Genomic DNA, 22,896 nt, shown 5'->3' on the forward strand with positions numbered 1-22,896 from the left:
AGAGACCCATGGCAATGAGTTTGGGATAACGATCTAGTCTTAAACCAAGACCGAAAGCTGAGGAATGGGCTATCATAAAATCAGAATGTCTCCATCTCCAAAGAGTATCAAGAAGGAGAAGCATTAGCTTGAGGTTTGACACAGAACTTTCAGAGAGTACAAACACCAGAGAGGGCCTGTGGGGATATTGCATAAATAAGCACCTCCCCCCACCCAACAGCTGGGAGTACAGATTAACCTGAGGCCAAGGACTTTTTTTGGACGCTGATAACCCCATTCCCACACAGAGTGAAAAAGGTAGAAAGGCACTGTGCCAAAGGTCGCTGGGTCTCCTGACTCTGCCCCGCTCCTAGGCCCAGTTCCAAGGTGAGGATCCCATCCTGGGGTTAAGTTCCATCAGGAAGGTCAGTGCTCAAGCTCATCCTCCAAAATGCCATTTGCTTCACACTCCATTTACCACCGACCAACCTCCTCGGGATTGGATGTCCCGTCCAAGAACAAAACAATGTATGGAAAGCTACAGCAGAGGAGAATCATGTGGGTATTACTCTTCAATCCAAAACAAATTCTAGGTTAAGACACCCATTACTGTGTCATAAACCAGCATATGATACTTACAGCCAAGTGTCACATCTTATCTATTTCAGTACCCATATCTTATCTATCACTTACAGGAATTTAGGGTGGTTATGAGCCCGCTATGGATATGTATGTGTGCCAACTATGTACAAGCACTCTTCTTGATAGAGTGGGCGGGAAACAGTCCACAACTGTCTAACTTATCTGGAATCACATACACACAGAAAGTTAATACCACAAGAGCACCCAGTAGAAGAGAAGAAGCACCAAAGCGGGGAGCACTGTGGGGAGGAGGGAGAGACTCCCCAGGGGAGCGGGGCTTGGACCAACCCTTAAAAGAGCAGTAGGTATGGGTAGGCCAAGGGATTTGGGAAGGGTATTCCAAATGAAGGACATCATCCAAGGAGCAGAGGGGGAAGGGGGCGGCCACACTTTGGGAAGAATGGAGCGGTCACATGATTGACTGGCACATGATATGATTCCGCCTTCACCAGAAGAGTGTCGGCAATGATTTAAAACACACTAAAACATGTGAATGCTCCATAAATGTTAAATGAATTGATTCCGAGCAGTGGATCAGGGCAGATTTCACACAAGTGGCATGGGGCCAGGTTATTAAGGGTTTTTACAAGGCGGAAGGCCTAGGAGGCAGCATGCTGATGGGTGTTTCAAGCTGAAGCACACCATGAAAGGAGGCGTGGAAGCGTGGAAGGATACGGCAGGCAGGGGGCAGCGCACCTGGGCAACAACATCATCTCTAAGCACGCTGATGCTCTCCCCTAGTACCTTATATACATCCACCTCTCCCATCCGCACCACCATCCCAGGCCGTGTTCTTCCATGTGGACTCCCAGCTGGTGAGTCCCGGGCATCCAGCCCTGTCCCCTCCCATCCATCTCCACACACTGCACCAGAGCCACCAAAAGTTACAGGCCCACTCCTGCCCGAAGCCTTTCAACAACGGTGTCCCTTGTTCTTTGGATACGACCTACAATCCCTCATTTGCTTACAGCCCCTCCATCACTGGCTCACAGCTGCTTCCAGCCGAAGACTGCCCTCCCCTCGTGCCCACTGCCCCGACCACACCCACCTCCCTCCACCTTCTCCTTTCTGCAGGCACGTCCTATTCAGGGAAAGCTCCCTCAGCCTCCTGCATAAAGGTCCCTCTGACCTCACCTCTGCATAAAGGTCCTTCACTCAGACAAACATTCCCTGACTCCTCTTCCCCAAAGCCCCAGGTTTGGTGAGGTCCCTCTGTTTACACTCTAATCACAGCCCAGATATGAACGAACACTGAGGACCTAAGTGCTCGAGGACAAGGGCTGTGTGTGTCTGCTTCACAGGGACCATCAGCTCGGTGCTGGGCACACGGGGGTGCCCACTGCATATCTGGGGGATGAGTGCTGCAGGGTCAAGAGGCTGGAGAGCAGGCTGGGGACCAGATAGGGAAGACCTTGAAAGTCCTCTGACCTTTATTCCATAGGCAGTCGGTGAAAACAGCTGGGGCCCCAGGCAGCCTCGCCAGCAACGCCGCTGCCTCCATCACTGCTCCCGGCACCAACCAGGGGGGCTGACTCCCTTTATGACCTTCATCAAAGGAAGCAGCAAGAAAGGCTGGGGCTGCTTCCCACTCCCCACCCCACGCTGCCCCCCGCTTCTGAGGAAGTCCCCAGAGCAGCAGGGCTGCCTCACCACCCAGCGGGGCAGGAGGACACGGCTTCCACCTCACCTGCCTCAGATGTGCGGTCGGTCGGTTCATGCAGCAGGCGGCACGGTGCCCCTGATCTGCGCGCAGAAGAGGCTCCCTCCGCTGCAGATAGGCTCTAACTCAGGGCCCCAAATTTACCCCACTCGGAAAAAGGACATTCCTCCCCCTCTTAAAAGAGGGTCCTCCCCCGCCTGCCCCCACTGGCAGCCAATTCGCTGTGGTGATTACCATCACCTGATCTAGAACTTCGATGCCCATCCGCCCCCAGCGCTGGCTCCTGGGGTGTGTTTCCCCTCAGCCTGGACCTCAGTCGGTCACCCCACAAATACTCTTGACACCACATCTGCCCCTGTGGAGCCTTAATCCTCGATAAATCCAACTGGCCGAACTGACTCGTTTTGCTGAGATTCAGGCTGTCAATATGAATTCCCTGAAACTGCCTCGCCTTCAAATGTCAAGGCACTTGTTACATGCTACAAGTGGATGAAACTCCAAACATTATGCCAAGAAGCCAGACACAAAAGGCGACACACTGTATGATTCTGTTTATATGAAATATGCAGAATAAACAAATCCATAAAGATAGAAAGATTAGTGTTGCCCAGAGGCTGCAGGGAAAGGGCGGGCAGAGAACGGCTGATGGGCAGAGGGTCTCCTGTGGGGGATGAAAATGTTTCAAGATTAGACACAGGTGGCTGGAGCACCACACTGTGGGTGAACTACATGCCACTGAACTGTCCACTTCAAAATGGTTAATTTCAGGGACTTCCCTGAGGGTCCACGCTTCTACTGCAGCGGGCACGGGTTTGATCCCTGGTCGGGGAACTAAGATCCCGCATGCTGCACGGCCACAAAAAAAAAAAAAAGGTTGATTTCGCAGACTTTTGCTTGGAAAAAAAAAAAAATTCAAATACTTAAAAAAAAACCCCAAAAAACAACCTACTCTTTCCCCTCCCAATTCATAAAGAGAGGCTTAGCATCTCCTACTTTCCTGCCTCCTTCAAGAATTGACTATTCAACTCCACTTCCCCCTTTACCTTCAATTTCCTCTCTCTGTAGGATCCTTTTATCAGCTGACAAATCTGTTCAAGTCTCCCCAACTTAAAATCTTTCCCCTTAACCCTATTTACCCTTGAATCGCACCTAGAACCACCTCAAGATCTCATAAAAAGCAGCCAACATCAAACAGCCTTCACTTTTTTAGCTCCAATATTCCCTCTAGTTCTGTTTCCGGCAGTAAGGCAGTCTACAGATGCTGAAACCTATGTGCTACTTCTAAAATTGAGAGATAAAATATACACAAAACGTATAAAAATGAATGGACGAACCTGCAAGAGACGCTGAGGTCAAGACTGAGCAGGGCATGAGTCAGGAAAAGGAAGCTGTCAGACACCCTGGGAGCTGCACGGTCTAGAGAGACCTGAGCCACACATGGCTATTTAAATGTAAATTAATTAAAAGTAAATGAAAAAACTCAGTTCCTCACTTGCAGTAGCCACACTGCAAGTGTTCTGTGACTGGTGACAACTATACTGGACAGCGCAAAATATATCCCAGAGAAACACCTCAGCATCTGGAAGCGAGCAGCTCAATGTGCACTGGCACCTCATTCAGACATCACAGAACCTGAGGTTCTAAGAATCCTGAAAGAAGTCCCTAGAGTAAAGGAAAGGGGAGGCAGATGCCGGGTTGATGAGTCCCCAGAGCAGAACTCTACATGATCAGACATATGAAAAATGCCAGAAGAACCTTTTTGTAACACAAGAATATAAAGGTTAAATGGTTAAAGAGAACAAGGTGGAGATGTGGGGAGGCGATGCAGCAAATTTTTATTAAAGCAAAAGCACTGTCCAAAATCAGCAGTAACTAAAAAAAAAGGAAGTTAAGTAGTATCTATCAAACAGGCATGAACAAAAAGGAAATTAGCTATTTTAAAAACTATTCCAAAAGACAGCCAATCTGAAGGCCCAAATACAATAATGTATAGATGGCAAAGAGAACGGGTGGGGGGGAAAAAAAGAAATGAACATCTTGAACATCTAAAAAGGTATTTACGGGATTTCCCTGGCGGTCCAGTGCTTAAGACTCCGTGTTCTACTACAGGGGGCGCAGGTTTGATCCCTGGTCCGGGAACTAAGATCCCCACATGACGCGCCACGTGGCATGCATGCATTCATACATACATAAGTAAATAAATAAATAAACAAATAAATAAAAATTTTAAAAAAGGTATTTATGCCACACTGAGACCTTACTCTTGATTAACTCCTTTCTGCTCTGGATTTTTATTTTAAAAACTGACCACTAGGGCTTCCCTGGTGGCGCAGTGGTTAAGAATCCACCTGCCAATGCAGGGGACGAGGGTTCGAGCCCTGGTCCGGGAAGATCCCACATGCCGCAGAGCAACTAAGCCCGCAAGCCACAACTACTGAAGCCCGCGCGCCTAGAGCCTGTGCTCCGCAACAGGAGAAGCCACCGCAGTGAGAAGCCCGCGCACTGCAACGAAGAGTAGCCCCCGCTCGCCGCAACTAGAGAAAGCCCATGTGCAGCAACAAAGACCCAACACAGCCCAAAATAAATAAAATAAAATAAATTAATTTTAAAAAAAAACCAACAAAAAAACCCTGAACACTATAGTTCTCCAGTAGAGCATCTATGCAAGCAACCAGCATATTCAGAGGACATAAATTTACTTTTAAATATTATCCTACCGAAGTATGGTACCTACAGACCTACAGATACATTTATTTGATAAAATGACCAAAACCAGTCCACCTGATGAAGTTCACGTACAAAGGTGACATTCAGAGATCCTCCTGTGACATAAATCAAGAAATTTACTCAGGCAGAAGGACTCAGGAGGCAATAGCTGATGAAATAAGACACCCCCTCCCACCCCCGTGAAGGATGTTTTCATAGCCAAGCAGAAGGTTGGTCCTTATTTTAAAATACAATAGGCTATAGTTAGAACAGGGGTTCTCAAAGTGTAGGCCAGACACCTGAGGGTCCTTGGGTCCTTTTCAGGGGTTGTATAAGATCAAAACTATTTTTGTAATGTTACTAAGAGATTACTTTTTCAATCTCATCTCTCTCTTCACTGTTAAGTGACCCAGAGGCTACATGATGTGTGATATCTCAAAAGACTGAATGCAGAAGCAGAGAAGAGGAGCCAGCTGTCTTTCATTAAGCCAGATACCAAAGTGATGGGCAAAAACAGTCAAATGTTGTCTGGTTTCACTAATTTCTTTTTGTTTGGGAAAAAATATTTTTCATAAAAATATAGATAATGTTATCATGTAATGGGCTAATTATCATTTTTAAATGTATTACTATTTAAAATTATTTAAAAATAATTTAAAATCAATTTCTAATGAATAAATACCAATAGATATAACCCACATAAACAAAAGCTCTGAGGTTCTCAGTAATTTTTACAAGTGCAGGTCCTAAGACCAAAAAGTCTGAGAGTTGCTGTATTAAAAATTGCATACAATCCCACTACTGGGCGTATACCCAGAGAAAACCATAATTCAAAAAGACACATGCACCCCAATGTTCATTGCAGCACTATTTACAATAGCCAGGACATGGAAGCAACCTAAATGCCCATCGACAGACGAATGGATAAAGAAGTTGTGGTACATATATACAGTGGAATATTACTCAGCCATAAAAAGGAACAAAATTGAGTCATTTGTTGAGACGTGGATGGATCTAGAGACTGTCATACAGACTGAAGTAAGTCAGAAAGAGAAAAACAAATATCGTATATTAACGCATGTGTGTGGAACCTAGAAAAATGGTACAGATGAGCCAGTTTGCAGGGCAGAAGTTGAGACACAGATGTAGAGAACAGACATATGGATACCAAGGGGGGAAAACTGCAGTGGGGTGGGGATGGTGTTGTGCTGAATTGGGCGATTGGGATTGACATGTATACACTGATGTGTATAAAATTGATGATTAATAAGAACCTGCAGTATAAAAAAACAAACAAACAAAACAACTAATACTAAACTTTCATTGGGTTATCTGTATGGAAATATGTTAATATAAATGTTTCAGACATTACGTGAAATTTCTAAAAATCTTATATGTTCTGGTATAATGTTATAAGTCATAATTCTAGTTATTACTTTAAAATGTATATCTCAGAAATAACTAAATTTCCTTGTCAATTGCACTATTATGAACTTTCATCAAATCTTTAACCGTGAAAAAAAAAAAATTGCATACAGAATTTTTCCCCTCTGTAAGGTTTTATCTCTTAAAAGACATAAATTTAGCTTCTCAACTTAAAGGCAAAATTCCCAAATATACCTCAAAAAGAGCCAGCTAGGGCTTCCCTGGTGGCGCAGTGGTTGAGAATCTGCCTGCTAATGCAGGGGACGCAGGTTCGAGCCCTGGTCTGGGAAGATCCCACATGCCGTGGAGCAACTAGGCCCGTGAGCCACAACTGCTGAGCCTGCGCGTCTGGAGCCTGTGCTCTGCAACAGGAGAGGCCACGATGGTGAGAGGCCCGCGCACCGTGATGAAGAGTGGCCCCCGCTTGCCCCAACTAGAGAAAGCCCTAGCACAGAAACGAAGACCCAACATAGCAATCAATCAATCAATCAATCAATCAATCTTTAAAAAAAAAAAAAAAGAGCCAGCTAGCAATAATGAATAAAACGTACAATAAATATATTTTAATTTAAAGCACTCTGTGAAATAATTACATTCTTACCGGTTTCCCAGTAACTCAAATTATATACAGCAGGATGAGCTGATTTTCACATTAGTATGTGGGCTAAAAACTCTGAATGTTTCTTTAGCATGATACTAACTTCCCTTTCAAATGAAGATACTCCTCGTGGAAACTCTTATTCACCAAAACCTAAAATTTTAAGTCATAAGTAATAAGACCTAAGTATCCTTTGGCTAACTCACATTAGGTAGTACTCCAGCTAGAATGTTATTAACTCACCAGCCAGTACACAGATGCTGAAGTGCTTATGTACATATATATATACATACACACACACATACATATGAGACAAAGAGAGAGAGAGCTCAGAATCAGTCAAAAATTCATTTTCTGGCCACTACAAAAGATCTTTTAAAACACCACACTTTCCATTTGCCTATCGCCTCAGTTGTTCAATTGTCACTGTGTCCTCCGTTCTCTGACTCATGTTGCTACTGAGTCCAAGAGAGTGTCAGGCAGGAGGTTTCCCCAAACTTAAAAGTGCAGCCTGCTCAGGGGAGCACATCTTCCCGCTCAGGGGCTCACCTCCTTCTCCCTCTAAATGGGGTGTCAGTGGCAGGTATGTCCCTGACATCACACAGGAATATAATTACCAACAGGAAAGCAGAGTCCCCACTGGAGGAAGAAAAGCAGGTCAGCAGAGACAGACAGAATGAATACGAATAAGAGGGAGAAAATTACAGGACAGTCCCTTCTTCAAAATAAGAATCTGAGAGTGACGTTTCAGAGCTCCAAGCATGACCCCCCATCATTTATTCCTTTGACAGAGAGCAGTGTCAATGGGAGAACAAATCCTGTGTGAAGCTTAACACTCACTTGCTATAAAGGTGCATTATGTCCTCCCATCGGTTGTGAAGAAACCCAGTGCTTTCAAACAAGAGCTCAGGGTGTTCACCTTAGGTCACGGCCACAGTGCAGCTATCTGCAGGTTTCTCTCTACAAAATGTTTTCTCTGTTTGCTTTCTTAGTTTGGAAAACATTACAGAGAAATGCCTGTACGCCAAGCAGACTGCCTCATCAGGGGAAACAACTTGATTTCAAGAAAGAAAAAAATCATGACTGTTTCCTGGGGACAGCACAGTTGAAATGTCAATAATGGGCACCGGGGTCTGGACCAACACCTCCTCCCCCACCTCCTGCTCAACACGGCTTAACCCTGCTGCACTTGGTTCCCGGATACTGTGGGGCCTTTGTCTTGCAGGGATACCAACTGACGTGAAAGACAACTCACCAGGTAGCACCCACAAATCTTATTTAATCAAATCAAAGAGCAAAGGGAAGGGAGAACAGAAAGTTGAGTTGGTTAACTTAGAACGAATGAGATCTCGTGTTAATCTTATTTTTTCTGGAGAATGAAATGTAAGTAACTCATTGAAATTAAATTGATTTTCATGTGTGGTTTATGGACATTATTAGTCATAACTCATCTTCACAGGCTTTATTTTTTTTTTTTACTTATATTCAGTACAATCTTCACTGAAAACTTCTAGACTTATATTACTTGGTACACTGCCACCAAGTAGAAGGACAGCGATCAGAGTGCTCAGACGGCAGCAATAGACAGGTAGGAAGGCAACGTGGTGCCACAGGAAAACACCTCTAATGTCAATACACTCTACACAGCTCCTCGGAAATGGTCTCTCTCCCATTTCTCAGGAAATCGGTTATAACTTCAATCATTACAACCAAGTTCATTATGAAGAACAAAGGAATTCAGAAACCAAGAACTTTCAGGACTTTACGTAACCAAGTCTAAAATAAGTATATATATAGTTCAGTGGCAAATTGATATTTTTAAAAGACAGATGTGGAAATGTTCTAGCAAGTACCATCCATTTCCCTTTTTCCAACACAAGCCAAGTTTTGTTTAGGGCTCTATCCTCCCCAGCTCAGTGGGTGAGATCTGATAGGGTCAGGACCCGGGGGCAGGTTGGGGGTGGGTAGGTAAGCGTGTGACCCTGAGTGACCAGCTGGGTGATAGACCAACCGGAGCCAGAGAGGCTTCTGGGAAGACGACCTGCAGCACAGGGTGAAATATGCAAGGAAGGGGTCATGGATGATGTTATTTTTAGTTTTTTAAAACAATTATTTAGTATTAACTCATTTTTATTTACTAAAAAAATTTTTAAAGCTTCACAGAATTGGACTTCCCTGGTGGTGCAGTGGTTAAGAATCCTCCTGCCAATGCAGGGGACACGGGTTAGAGCCCTGGTCCGGGAAGATCACACATGCTGCAGAGTAACTAAGCCCGTGCACCAAAACTACTGAGCCTGCACTCTGGAGCCCGTGCTCCGCAACAAGAGAAGCCACCGCAACGAGAAGCCCACAATGAAGAGTATCTCCCGCTCACAGCAACTAGGGAAAGCCCGCACACAGCAACAAAGACCCAACGCAGTCATAAATAAAAAAATAAATAAATAAATAGGGGGGAAGAAAGATTCACAGAATTCAAATGGCCGCAAAAATATTTGGGCAAAAAACTTCTTAATTTTAAGGAATGTGACATACTGGATTCTTCAAAAGGGCTGCTGAGTCTCTTCACCAGAAAAATTTAAAGAAAGGGTACAGATAAATCATGACCAGTGACACCCAATCCTGTATCCCCAACTCCATGCTCAAGGGCCAGTTTCCATCTGCTCTCTCCACCTACATACATGTGGTGCTTCTGAACCTTAAACCCAACAAGCTAAGCCACCCTTCCTCCTGACTCCCTCCAGGTGATTTCCTGCCCAATCACCTTCCCAGGAACCCAGCCCTGAAAGCACACTTCCCCCCAGCGTGGAACCCAGGCCAGCCAGGGCTTCAGGCCTGTCAACAGGCCCTGAGATTCCAGTCATCCACTCCCCCGCCGCAGCCTGCCTCATCCTCATCACCCCTTTGCCAGAACCATCTTCTATGAACTCCCTGGCCTCCAGAACCTCCCCTCATCCAGTCCATCTAATGCATGAATCTGTCACATTGATCTCTTCAAGCACAACTCATTCACTCAGCAAACAAGTACTGACCGTTCTATCAGATAACCAAGGACCACAAACTTAGTGGCTTGAAACAACACAAATGCATCTTAGGGGTCAGAAGTCCAAAACGGGTCTCAACGGACTAAAACCAAGGTGTGGGCAGGGCTGCGTTCCTTTTTGGAGGCTCTACGGGAGAATCCTTTTCCTCGCCTTTTCCAGCTTCTAGGGACTGCCTGTACCACTCCATTCACAGTCCCCTCCTCCATCTCAAGGCCAGCAACACTGGGCCAAGTCTCCTCACACCCCACCCTTCTGGTTCTCTCCCGCCTCCCTGTTCCACACTTAAGGACCCTGGGGGTTACACTGAGCCCACCTGGATAACCTAGGACCCTCCCTACTTCAGTCAGCTGATTAGCAACCTCAATTCCGTCTGCAACCTTAATGCTCCTTTGCCTGTAACCCCATATATTCACAGGTGCTGGGGATTAGGACACGGACATCTCTGGGGGCCCTTATTCTGCTGACCATAAGCACCTGATACAAGGCACTGGGAGGGGCAAACGGTAAACACAGACTTTGCTGTCAAGCTTGTGTTAGTCCTTTGATACCAAATGTTAATTGGCTCCCACTGCTTAAAGAATTGAGCCTAAACCACTTAATCTTCTATTAAAGCCTTCCATGATTTCGAAACACTCCTGCAGGATTATCTCACACTACTTCCCTGAAGCACCCTAGCGCTGTCCTCAACCTGCAGAGCTGGGAGCACGCAACACACCGGCTTCTGCTCCACAGCCACATGCACACCACGCTCCAGCTCACACGCCACCTGCCCTCCCTCTGCCTTCTCTGAATGCCCACAAAGCCCTGTTGCGCCAGTTGGCCATTCAGCAGTGACACAAAGGGTTCAGGCAGAGGGATGACCCGGTGCTGCTCTGAGCCGGCTGTGCGGCCCGGGCATGCCACTTGACAGCCTTGCTTTCATCATCTGTCAAGTGAAAAGCAGCCCAAATTATTCTAAATCCGTTCCCAGTTCTACGAACTGGGGGGGTTTGCATCCATTTCTCTCAACCCCCAAAGTCACTGTCCAATCAAGGTCACCATCACGTCAACTGGATTAGTGCACTCCCTCCCGATAGAGGGTCCCTGCCTCCAGTCTTGCGTTGCTCCCCGCCCCCCAAAAAGCATCTTTCTGGGTTACTCACCTCAAAACCAGTTAAAGGCTCTTAGGAAAATGTCCAAACCCCTCAGTGTGGCCCCAGACCCCTGCTTCATCCTTCGATTTTCCTCACTATCAGTTCCTCATGTGCTACCTGCTTCCTCACCTCAGAGCCGTTGCCTGAATGCCTACTTCCTCTTTCCACCAGGCAGATGTCTGCTCGTTCTCCAGGCACCCTTCCCCGGCCCTCCCGGTCTGATTTACGGGTCCTTCCTGTTTGCGCCCATAGCACCCCACACTACGCTCTCCGTTCTCAACACCGTGGTACTAGTATCTGTTCCCCATCAGTATCCTCCAGACTGCAACTTCCACACGGGCAGCACCGTCAACCTCATCCACCACCTTAGGTACAGACTGGGGGTGGTCACCCCAATTCTGGATACAGCAGCAGGACTTTTAGCTGCTCACAGCCACCCAGAATCAAGATGAGATTTCCCGGTCTGTCTTGCAGCTTCATGTGGCTGCATGTTTAAAGTTCTGGCCAAGCAGACACAGCAAAATTGTCTAGGGGCAGTTTCTGGGAACTTCCCTAAGAGAAAGTACGAATGAATCCTCTGTCCTTTCTACCTCTGTCTCTTCCTCCATCCTGCTGCCTCTAAGCCTTACACACAGTGAGCTAGGAGCCTACAGTTGGGTCATACCTGTACCTCTTTCTCCAGCCCTTTATGGGAAATACAATACCTTGTTTTGAGATGCCATTATTGGAACCATTGTTATCTTGTAATCTCTGTCACCTGCATTCAAATTTAACTGCAACACACACAGTCATATCCACAGCACCAATAATTATCTGTTGCATCAAGTACATACCTCACCTCTTCTACTGGATTATAATCTGTCAGTAGGTGTATTGTCATGTGTCTCTGCGGGATCCATGCACCCGAGCAGAGGGCAGCACACAGAACTCCTCAACGGTGAATAAGTGTAGATGGTCAATGAATTGATGACCACGTGGCTACTGATGCAGACAGGCTCAGTCCAAGCTACACGGGCTACCTTAACCTTGGCTCACTGCTGCGGCCAACCAAAATAAAGTTAAAAAAAGAGTGTCTGCACTACTATGTGTAAAATAGATAACTAATGAGGACCTCTTGTATAGCACAGGGAACTCTACTCGCTCTGTGGTGACCTAAATGGAAAGGAACTCCAAAAAAGAGGGGATATATGTATACATATGGCTGATTCACTTTGCTGTACAGCAGAAACTGACACAGCAGTGTAAAGCAACTATACTCCAATTAAAAGAAAAAAAAAGTGTCAGTGTCTACCATTATTTGGTCAGGGAATAGTTCAGAAGCTTAGACACCGGAGTTCATTCTCTTCCCTCCTCGGGCACAGGGTCACCAGTGTATTCTATCACTGGCTTATTCCACCTGAAAGCTCTACGAGGTAATACGCAAATAAGCAAGGTCCTTTAACACAGACATTAAAAGAACATCCTCTGCTCCTGGGCAGGTGGGATGTCTAGCAATTTGCTCTACTCCCTCAGCCTGGTTGGGGGAACAGCAACCCTAAACAGGGAAACCAGTGCCCCAGAGCCCGCTTCCCCAGGTGGGCCCCTCACCTGTGCAGTGTTACGAAGTCTCAGGCTTCTCTGGCTATTGAGGCATACTCACCTTCACACAGCCATAAGCACAGATTACAGAACTGATCATACTTGAAAGGTACATATTTAGAGAAATTCGTGCAAATCATTGCCAGATACCTACTACATGCCAGACAGTACACAGGTACCAAGGATACGTAGGGAGCATGCCAGACACTGAGCAGAGAGAGAAGGAAAGCACTAGTCATCCTCACTTGACGAATGAGGAAACTGAGGCACACAGAGGTTAGTTAGTTACGTATAACTAAGGTTACACAAGCCGGAAGGGGTGGGAACATCTAACTGAGTCAAAAGCATCAAAGGTTCTAGGCTATATGAGTTTTTTTTTTTTTTTTTTTTTAAAGAAATTCACGTTCTTTTATTTATTTATGACTGTGTTGAGTCTTCGTTTCTGTGCGAGGGCTTTCTCTAGTTGCGGCAAGTGGGGACCACTCTTCATCGCGGTGCGCGGGCCTCTCACCATCGCGGCCTCTCTTGTTGCGGAGCACAGGCTCCAGACGCGCAGGCTCAGTAATTGTGGCTCACGGGCCCAGTTGCTCCGTGGCATGTGGGATCTTCCCAGACCAGGGCTCGAACCCGTGTCCCCTGCATTGGCAGGCAGATTCTCAACCACTGCGCCACCAGGGAAGCCCCTAGGCTGTATGAGTTTGACTTACAAAGAACAGGACTTTTCTGTTATTTAGTTTGCTTTACTTTTGTGTTTCCGTCGGTGGGGAGCAATTGAGGAAGCATCCAAGTACAGCCTACAAGGCACATCTGGGGAGATGTGAGTCTGTGGTGTGTGCAGAGTGAAAAGCACAGGCAGGAAACGACGCTGGATCAAGGATGGCCCTAACAGGGAGTAAACGAAGGTTTTAGGGTGGAGCGCATGACCCCATTAACCTGTCAGAAGACCTCTGTGGCAGCACAGCTGGGAGCAGAACACAGGGAGGCAGGAAGGAGCAGGGGGAAACCAGGCACCCAGGAAGGGTTGGCGGGCTGTGAAGGCTGGGGGTCAGCGTACAGAGCAGAGCCCGAATGGACACCTGGTGACTGACGGCTGGAGGGAGCGGGGGAAGGACGCAGCTAACAGGAGAAGGACCCAGGCAGTGCCGCCAGCCTGACGGCCTGGGCAAACAGGTGATGGCAGTGCTCCTGGCCATGCTGGCCAACAGGAGACAGGTTTGGAGGGCAACCAGGTGAATCAGCTGATGAGAAGTTCTGAACCTGGAGCTCAAAAGAAAGCAGTGGATTAGAAATAAAAGTCTGGGGTGGGGAGTATGACTCCGCGTGAGGGGGGAGCACGGCTCTGGGGGAGGCACGAGGGCCTCGCCCGCCCGGCCCCTGCATGGCTGGCAGCTTGCAGCACATGGCGCTCTGCAGCATCCTGCCGGGGCCGGGCTGGGGCGGCCGCCGGGGCCCCCACATGAGGGGGAGACCCGGGACTCTCGGAGGCCGTGGCTGGCGCTCAGGGCCCTGCCTGCGGCCAGCGGGGGGCAGCGACTGCAGCCTGGGTCGGTCAGCAGCCCTTGGAGCCCGGCCGCCGTGAGGCAGCCAAGGCCTGGGCCTGGTTACCTGGGCGGAGGGCGGGCAAAGTGGGGACCCGCCACCCCCGGGGACCAGTGGGAAGGTCCATGGAAGTTGGACCTGGTCGGCCTGTTTTCAGAGGGAGGCCCGGGTTAGAGGACCCTTTAGCCACTGTGGAGGAAGTTAGATCTTCAGGGTGCAGCTCTACAGACCCTTTTGGGTGTCGGGGGAGGGCCCAGTTCCATTCGCTCTCACCCAGGCTGGGCCTGGGCCGTGCGGCGCCCTCATGTCACTCTGGCTGCAGATCGTTCTCCTCCCAGGTCACTGGGAGAAAGTTTTCCTACCCTCCTCCTTTGTTGGGATGCCCTTGTTAACATTTTCGGCTCACCTGCATCTTTCTGCCTGGGTGGGCTTTTAAGGCTTCTAGGCGTTTGTACGCTTTTGGTTTAAAACCATGGTGGGAGGTATAGAGCCCATTGCTGGCAGGTCTTTTACCTGCTGATTGTATATTTCTGGGGCTAGATTTTAAAGCAGCCCTTTTCGTTGTTACTAGGAAGACACGTTAGGGAAAGAAAAAAAAAAAGAGTGACTTTTGTCGAAAGCTAAATGTTTGAAAAATTGACCCAATTAATACAAGTTTTAGGTGAAGTTCTTTGAGACATGAAGGGAGGTAGGATGTGTTCTTGGAAAGGTCTTTTCAGATTCTGAAAGGCTTTTCAAAGTGCAAGCGTTGGGGTTTCCCTGGTGGCGCAGTGGTTAAGAATCCGCCTGCCAGTGCAGGGGACACGGGTTCGAGCTCTGGTCTGGGAGGTCCCACATGCCGCGGAGCAACTAAGCCTGTGCACCACAACTACTGAACCCACGTGCCACAACTACTGAAGCCCGCGCGCCTAGAGCCTGTGCTCCGCAACAAGAGAAGCCACCGCAACAAAGAGTAGCCCCCGCCCGCCACAACTAGAGAAAGCCCGCGTGCAGCAACGAAGACCCAACGCAGCCAAAGATAAATAAATAAATAAATAAATTTAAAAATAAATAAATAAAGTGCAAGTGTGGAAAAAGCTTGTGGCGAAGGGGGGTAAAAAAAAGCAGGTCCAGAAGTTTACTCCTGACTGTACCCGTCCTGTAGAAGATGGAATCATGGATGCTGCCAATTTTGAGCAGTTCCTTCAGGAAAGAATGAAAGTGCATGGAAAAGCTGAGAACCTCAGAGGAGGTGTTATAACAACCGAAAGGCGCAAAAGCAAAATCACTGTAACTTCCAAGGTGCCTTTTTCCAAAAAGTATTTGAAATATCTCACTAAAAAACATTTGAAGAATAATTATCTACATGATTGGTTATGCGTAGTTGCTAACAGCAAAGAAAGTTATGAGTTAACGTTACTTTTAGATTAATCAAGATGAATAAGAGGAGGAAGATGAGGACTGAAACTCAGTTATCTGGAGTATTTTATATGAATTCTTAAATAAAATTTAGGAAAAAAAAAAAGAAATGTCTGAGATGGACAATGGGTTGGGTGGGTGGGTGAATACTTGAATCCATGGGTTAAATCACCCACTGAGATTGGTTTTCCAACAGTACTTTGCAACTATTCACGTACATCTTGAATTTCGGGAAGCACTTTAAAATATGCCAGTCCCATTTTCTGAAAGACGGTGAACTCAAGCATGGAGCTCTGTACCAAGGCTCAATGTAGAGCACCCACCTCTCTCTGCACTCGCAGCCACCTTCCTCTGGGTCACTGAGCCTCCTCCAAACCTACCGCGCCTTGCAAAGAAAACAAAAAGGATCTGTCATAACAAGCCCAGTACATACAGCATTCTCCTGGGTTCACGAAGTCCTGAAACACTGTCTTTAAGGGGGTATTTGGAGAAATTCCGACCTGTTTCACAGGACAACTGCCTTCTTGGCTGAAACAGACTTGCAGACAATGGAAGGCTGCACAGATCTAGATATGAGATCCTCTGCAAGCCTCTAACCAGTCCCTTAAAGACCCAGCTTAAACAGGCCGAGCTCTACTTCAACCCCATTTCTAACACACAAATCAGAATGCAATTGCAAATAGCTGGGAGATAAACATTTAAGAGGCTTTTAAGCAACATTTTGTGCTATGGGCAGCTACTTATAATTCTAAATCTGACTGCAGCCTGATGTGATCACTTGATTAACTGACGTGATTACTTGAATATTCAAAATAAATTGTCGTGTTCTCCAAGCTAATTCATACAAAATATACAAAGGCAGCGTTACAGCTTTGGTTGAAATTAAAAGAGGGTGGAGAAACATAATTAACAAAGATAAGTTATGCACCCCCTTCGAGAGAAAATGTCTTAGATATTAATTCAAACCTGTGTAACATAAATAAGGGTGTGACACGAAAACACATTTCTTTTTAAAAACTCAATCTAAACCTCCATATTTTATAACTGTTGTTCAGGTGTGTGTGTGGGGGGGGGGCGGTGGGAATGGGAGGAACAGGCAGAGTTAAAATGTGTTTCCAAAAGAAAAGAGCCTGGTACCATGTGGCATTTTTAAAAGCAAACACAACCCAGCAATCAATCTATCATCTCCTCTACAGAGTGTCTAAAGCCAACAGTTATTTTATCACCTGGTTACATTCCATGTTAATATATAAACTGTTCTGTGAATTTTGTGATCCTCGTATTTTAGGAATTATGGTACTTAACAGCCATCATAATGTTGTCAGACCTAGTGACCCACACCCAGAAAGAAAATGAGGAAGTCCTAAAAGAGTAAGAATCCCAAGAGAACTGAAGGGCTGGGGAAGGTGTTATTCTGAACAGCCCGAACAAGCAGCCTTTAACCAGGCCTGTGTCAGAATGACCCAGATGTTCTCAAAACACACAGGATGTACACCTCTACTCAAGGGAGACCAGACAATCCGCAGATGGAGGCTCCCTGGGGGATGTGGGTGCCCTTCCCTCCCAACCCACACCCCTCAGGTCTTATACACCTTGTAGATCAAACCCAGGCGGCGGCGCTGGGGTCAGACAAGGAAACCGACGCTGGATGCCCTCAACCAGTCTGGGTTTGAACCCGGCCTCTGTCACCTGCTAGCTGGGGGGCCTTGAACAAGTCACTTAACCTTTCTGTGCCTTAGTTTCTCATCTGTAAAACTGGGGTACCTACCTCATGGGGGGATTTGGTGAGGCCAAAATGAATTGACAGATGTAGAGCACCTTAGAGAAGCACCTGGCATGTAGTGTATTTAGCACCCACAAAACAGCCTCATTCTCTTCATAAGTTGAAAACATTGCCCAACTGCAGTGTCATTTATTCTTCTGAAGAGCATGATAACAGAAGATTGAGTCAGCTGAGTAAGCAATGCTTCAGTGAACATCCTATCCTCTAATAGAGGGATTATTTTTTAACTACGCTTATCAAATTAAGTCAGTCCCCTACTTAACGTTTATGTATAATACCGATAGTCTGGACACCCTCCAAAGGAGGCACAGGTATTATCACCTGCAAGTTCTACACCGAAGTCTCAGAGGTGGAGTGACTGGCCTGCCGGAGCCTGCCCAGCCTTGTGGGGCAGAGCTGGATCCCTTTCCTGTGCAGCTGCTAACCTGAAAGGCCTCTTCTCCAATCCCCTTCCTACAGCTTTGCTAACTTTAAAAAAAGCACAGTAGATACTCTTAATAAATGCACCTCAGATCCACAGAAGAGCTAAACATTCAGAAGTTCTCTAAGAAGTAAACTCAAATTTTCACAGAGGTACATATCAGCTCACAAACAGGGCAGACAGAGGTGTCAACAACTCCTGTAGATATTAAGGTAATGTATTTCTTCTGCCAAAACCTGAAGCAGAGGTACCCTGAACGCTACCCTCAAGGGACGTACAGCGCACGGCCAAACTTCCCAGGGAAGCAAATGAATAATTATTGAGTTCAGCGTCATAAGAAACTATTCTTTGGGGAAGGAGAAATTCACAACAATTACTCTGTAGGAGTGTGTGCTATCCCAAGACAGAAGGAACAGGTACTCTGGGGTTCAGAACAACGCAGATAAAATAAGGACCAGAGTGGCCAATTCTCCAGTGTGGCTTTAATTAGGTCTGTTTAGTATGCACTTATCAGAGATTAGCTCTGACACAGTAAAACTGTTGACAATGGGGAAAGAAAAGGGCAGAGGGCGTGTGCTAGCAGGAGGGCGTGAACCTAGTGTCAGGATTGTCGTTCGAAACTGCAGGTGTTTCAAGAAAATGGTTATTCTAACTGCAGGAAGCATGAGAGTCCCAGCACTAAAAATCTTAAGTGAAAAATTATTTCCTATATCCCAGTCGGCAAGAAAACATACATCAAACAAAAGGTGCCAAAGTCTAACTTAAGATACAAGGAATACTGAGACATCGCACACAACTGTGCTTAAATAGGAAGGATACGGATTCAGTATTCCTAAAAACTCACCAAGTATGAATATTTTCAATCCAGGGGCCACACAATTCTAAAAGCAAATGCATTCAAGTCAAATAAAAGTGTCCCCATAGAGGAAACGTGCCAGTGGGAATCAAAGAGCTTGGTAATGATAACATTTATGGGTTGAAATCGGGATCGGATGGGAGGAGGTATTCTATGACAAAAACTCAAAATGAGGCCAGTCTACCTTCCTGAACAACTCACTCTGCTAGGCCGGAACATCTCCAGCGGTTACATTTAACCTCTTAAGGAGAAAACTGTTAATTTCCATCACTGATTCTGACATCTACCTTACTGAGACCTAAATGATTTCAACTTTCATTCTCTATCCCTAGTCAAACAGAAACAAAGGATTTGCTCTCGGCAAAAGTGAAAATAAAAAATTTTCGTTCTGAGACAGACTTGAAAATCACCTTGGTGTAATTGTTTATTTTTAAAGAAAGGGACCAATGCCCAGGGTTGATTTTCTTAAGGCTGATGGCAAGTTTAGGATAGGGAACCAGGGCAGCCGGGCTCTATACAAGGATGAGGCACTCTACCTGAACCACTGTGCCTTCCAAACCTCTCAGATTACTTCCGTTTTAATAACAAAGAAATATGCGTGTGCTTTACCATAATCCTGTATTAGGAGGCAATATTTATTTTAATATCTCTTACATGAGCTGAGGTAACTCAGTGGGTGAGAGGAGCCCAGAGGCCTTGGTTCTCACTCCTGGCTCTGCCAGCAACTGGCTCCATGAGCTTCAGCAATACTGAGACTTTGCTTTTCTCACCAACAATACTTCATTAAAAGCTGGGAAGCATCCTGATTTCAGTAATATTAAAATGCGAAAGAGGGCTTGTGTGATTTTACCATGCCACTGACTGTAAGCTGCATCTCTACCCAGATATATTAAAATGTGAAAAACTGCCTGAAAATGGATGAAATGTGGTGGAAACACACACCTGTAAAGTGGCGGACAAACACCGGCTGCAAAGAGGACCGGGGACCCGAGAGGGGGAGAAAGGGCCTGTCCGGATGGAACGTGGGCCCTTAAGATGTTTCCACCTGAGGACAAAGCCTCCTCCCTCTTCCCCCACGACACCGCATTTCTTCTAACTCCCAGGCCTGAGAGCGCCCTTCCTCTTGCTGGCCCTCAATCCAGCTGGTCTCCAAGTTGTGTAGATCCTGTCCTAGAAACATCCTCATGTGATTAGCTCGCTCCAGTCTGTGCTCATGGCTGTGGCTCCAGGTGAGGCCTCACCACTGCCCTGGCCTCCAACAGCCTCCCAGCCCACCCCCACACAGCCCCGGTGTCCATCCTCGCCAATCCCCGCCACGCACTCTGACCACACTCATATTCTTGGAACACAGGATTCACAACGCACTCCTTCTGGTTCAAAAGCTTCAGCGGTCCTGTTACCCAACATCTCAGGAAAGACAGCAGGCTAGTGGGTCAAGACCACCCAGGCTGGAATGCTTTGTGATCTTGGGCAAGTCTAAAACTTCTGAGTCTCCATTTCCTCATCTGTAAAGTGGGAAAGCTCACAGTACCAATTAATAGTACTTGAGATAAATCCACATAAAAGGGCTTAATGCAGAGTTTGATACGTAATAAGTTTAATAAATGTTAGCCCTTATTATTATCAACAACTTGCCTTTCTAACCTTTCTTTCTACTTCTGCCCTATTAGCTTCAGGCAACTGGGCTACTTGCTTTAATGCCCAATGATTCACTTGTTTGCTCTCCAAACTCCCTCTCCTAGAATGCCCATCCTCTGACCTCTGTGCGCCCGTAAGATTCCTCTATGACAGGTGAAGTGAAATTCAAATATTGATTCAGTTCTCTGTCATTTAATCCAATCATCTCTTTGATGCGGCCTGACATGCTTGGAGGCCCTTATAGCCGACACACCCCTATGTCCACAGAGGCCCTTCCTGAAAGTGTAGTTAGCGGCCAGGTAGGTGAGATGAGATTTAAATCCACTTCCTCAGTTTGGGATGTGCCCCAGGTTATCAGATTTCATTGTTCTAGTTATTACTTCAAGTAACCAAGGCCAAAATCAATCACCTCAAGGCCAAGGACCCTCTTTGGAAGGTGGTGGGAAGGGAAGTTCCCACTTGAGAATATGGTAACAAGGGGTCCAGACTAGCTGGCAGTCATCTTGCAAAATCAGCCTATGGACATAACCAACATCTGAGGAGACTTCAGAGAAACAGAGCAAAAGTTCTGCCTATGGGACTTTTCAGGTCAGATGGTCATTTAAGCCCATCTGCATTGGGTTTTCTGTCCCTTGCACGAAAAACAGGCCTATCAGTGCTAGGCACTGATACATCTAACATGGTGAGTTCTGCCACAAAGCTTTCCCAGAAACAGTGAGACAAGCCCCCTGGAAATCTGCTTCTGATACCCTTCTAGTCCAAGGTACAGATTAAGTATGGGTATAAAAGGATTAAAGTGTAAACTCATTCAGGAAGCCCTTTGGAGTCAGAAACTGTCGTTCAGCTTTGTATACAACCTCTTCCCCCAAGACACACACACACACAGTACACACTCAGTAACTGACAAGTCAATAAATTAATAAAGAGAGTAAATCAAATGTGGGCTAAAAGGAAGGAATAGACTTGACACAGATTTGAAAATGGCAAATTGTTAATCTTGGATGGCTCGAAGATGGACCTTTAATCATGAGGTTAGATTTTTAAGTTACAGAGTAACAGAGTTACATAAAGGGCAGAGCCCACTGACCAAATCCTCCCAGCAGCAAGGACAGAGCAAGGAGCAGGTATGTTACAGGAGACAGAGCTATGTGATTTGGACAAGTCACTTGGCATCTCTAGGCCTTAGTTCTCAATTCTTCATAAAAGAGGTAGGGGATAGCACTTCTCACAGGGAGGCTGTAAGAATTATGTACGGAAAGCAACTATTAATAGGAAGGTGCTCACATCTGTAATACCTGAAACTGAATGCATGCAAAGACAGACCTATTTTGGGTAACTAACGGAAAGATTATCCCATCAGTAACAGAAGAGTTGGTAGGCACAAAGAAGGTATTAAACATAATTACAAATTTTCTTAGGGGAAGGATGTGGCCCCGAGTAAGAAAGAAGTAAAACCATCACTCACACTCTCTACTATCTACTTAGGCATCAAAGTCACCCTAAAGGAAGGTAAACAGTTTTGCCTTGATTTGTATAATTCAAGTTGGAAATAAGACACCCAAGTACCGATATTCACTCCTACAAACAGGAGGGCAATCAACAGTTATGCTAAGAGGAAAAGAGGAGGCAGTGGAAAAAAGATTCTTGCAAACATCCAAAAATTAAGAATTCTGACACCCCTCCCGCACAAAAAAGAAAAAGGAAGCTCAGTCGATCCCAGGGAAGGAGATAACTCACCTCATTTTCAAAAGTGACTTCGCAGGAATACTGGAATTACTGTCTGTGAAAACCTAGTTTTAAATATTTTCCCAGCTACTTGAGATTCTCCAGCTTTATCCTTGGCCACATCCCCTAAACCTCACTTCCCCTTCCCCAAGAAGAAAAATAAGTGAAGAAGAAACATTTATCAAACCACTATTTGACAAGCCCCATGCTGGGCACTTTCAACTGTGTCATCTCTTGGAATCCCTAACAATTCTGCAACGTGAAACCTGTGGACAGACGAGGAAATTGAGTCAAGAGGGTGAGGACAGTGTCTGAAGTTATGATGTACTTTTCTTGAAAAAAATCTGGCCATCAAATCTTAATACACTTTCTACTTTCACTTTTCAGCCCAGTTCTGTTCTGTATTCTGTAAAATTAACCATCTGTAACCATCAATAACACTCTCCCTTTTGTCTTCAGTTAGAAACAGAAAAGAAATACAAAAAAGAGGAACTGTACAGAAAAAATTCCTGGCAATGAGAAGTTATAATCTGGGGTAAGAATCTAAAAGGGACATGAGTGACATTTCTCTTTCAAGTACGGAGCTTTCCTTGGAGAATCCCAGGCAGCTTCCGAACGAACTAAAAAAGTGATCCGCTTGTCCCCTAACCGCAGATGGAAAGTTAAAGTGTTCGTCCACAGCCAAACCGGCTGTGTCCCTATCTGAGATTATGCACCGAACGCTGTTGGCTGAGAGGTGGTGCGAGCAAAACAAGTGCACACCAACAGGTTATC

At 46.1% G+C, this 22,896-nt stretch overlaps 1 protein-coding gene and 1 pseudogene across 3 annotated transcripts in view; one reads left to right on the top strand and one right to left on the bottom strand.

Annotated features, from left to right (window-relative positions):
* Positions 1-22,896, bottom strand: part of ELOVL5 (ELOVL fatty acid elongase 5) — a 70,168-nt gene that overhangs the window by 45,910 nt on the left and 1,362 nt on the right. Inside the window, exon 2 of one of the 3 annotated variants that reach the window (XM_068557168.1) lies at positions 16,023-16,084. The exons of the other annotated variants lie outside the window; for them this stretch is intronic. The gene's annotated coding sequence lies outside the window, so the exon portion shown is untranslated. The remainder of the gene's footprint in view (positions 1-16,022; positions 16,085-22,896) is intronic. 3 annotated transcript variants of the gene reach the window in all.
* Positions 14,980-15,745, top strand: LOC137774081 (large ribosomal subunit protein eL22 pseudogene; annotated as a pseudogene).

The sequence above is a fragment of the Eschrichtius robustus genome, chromosome 12 (genome assembly GCF_028021215.1).
Source record: "Eschrichtius robustus isolate mEscRob2 chromosome 12, mEscRob2.pri, whole genome shotgun sequence".
NCBI classification, from domain to species: Eukaryota; Metazoa; Chordata; class Mammalia; order Artiodactyla; family Eschrichtiidae; genus Eschrichtius; species Eschrichtius robustus.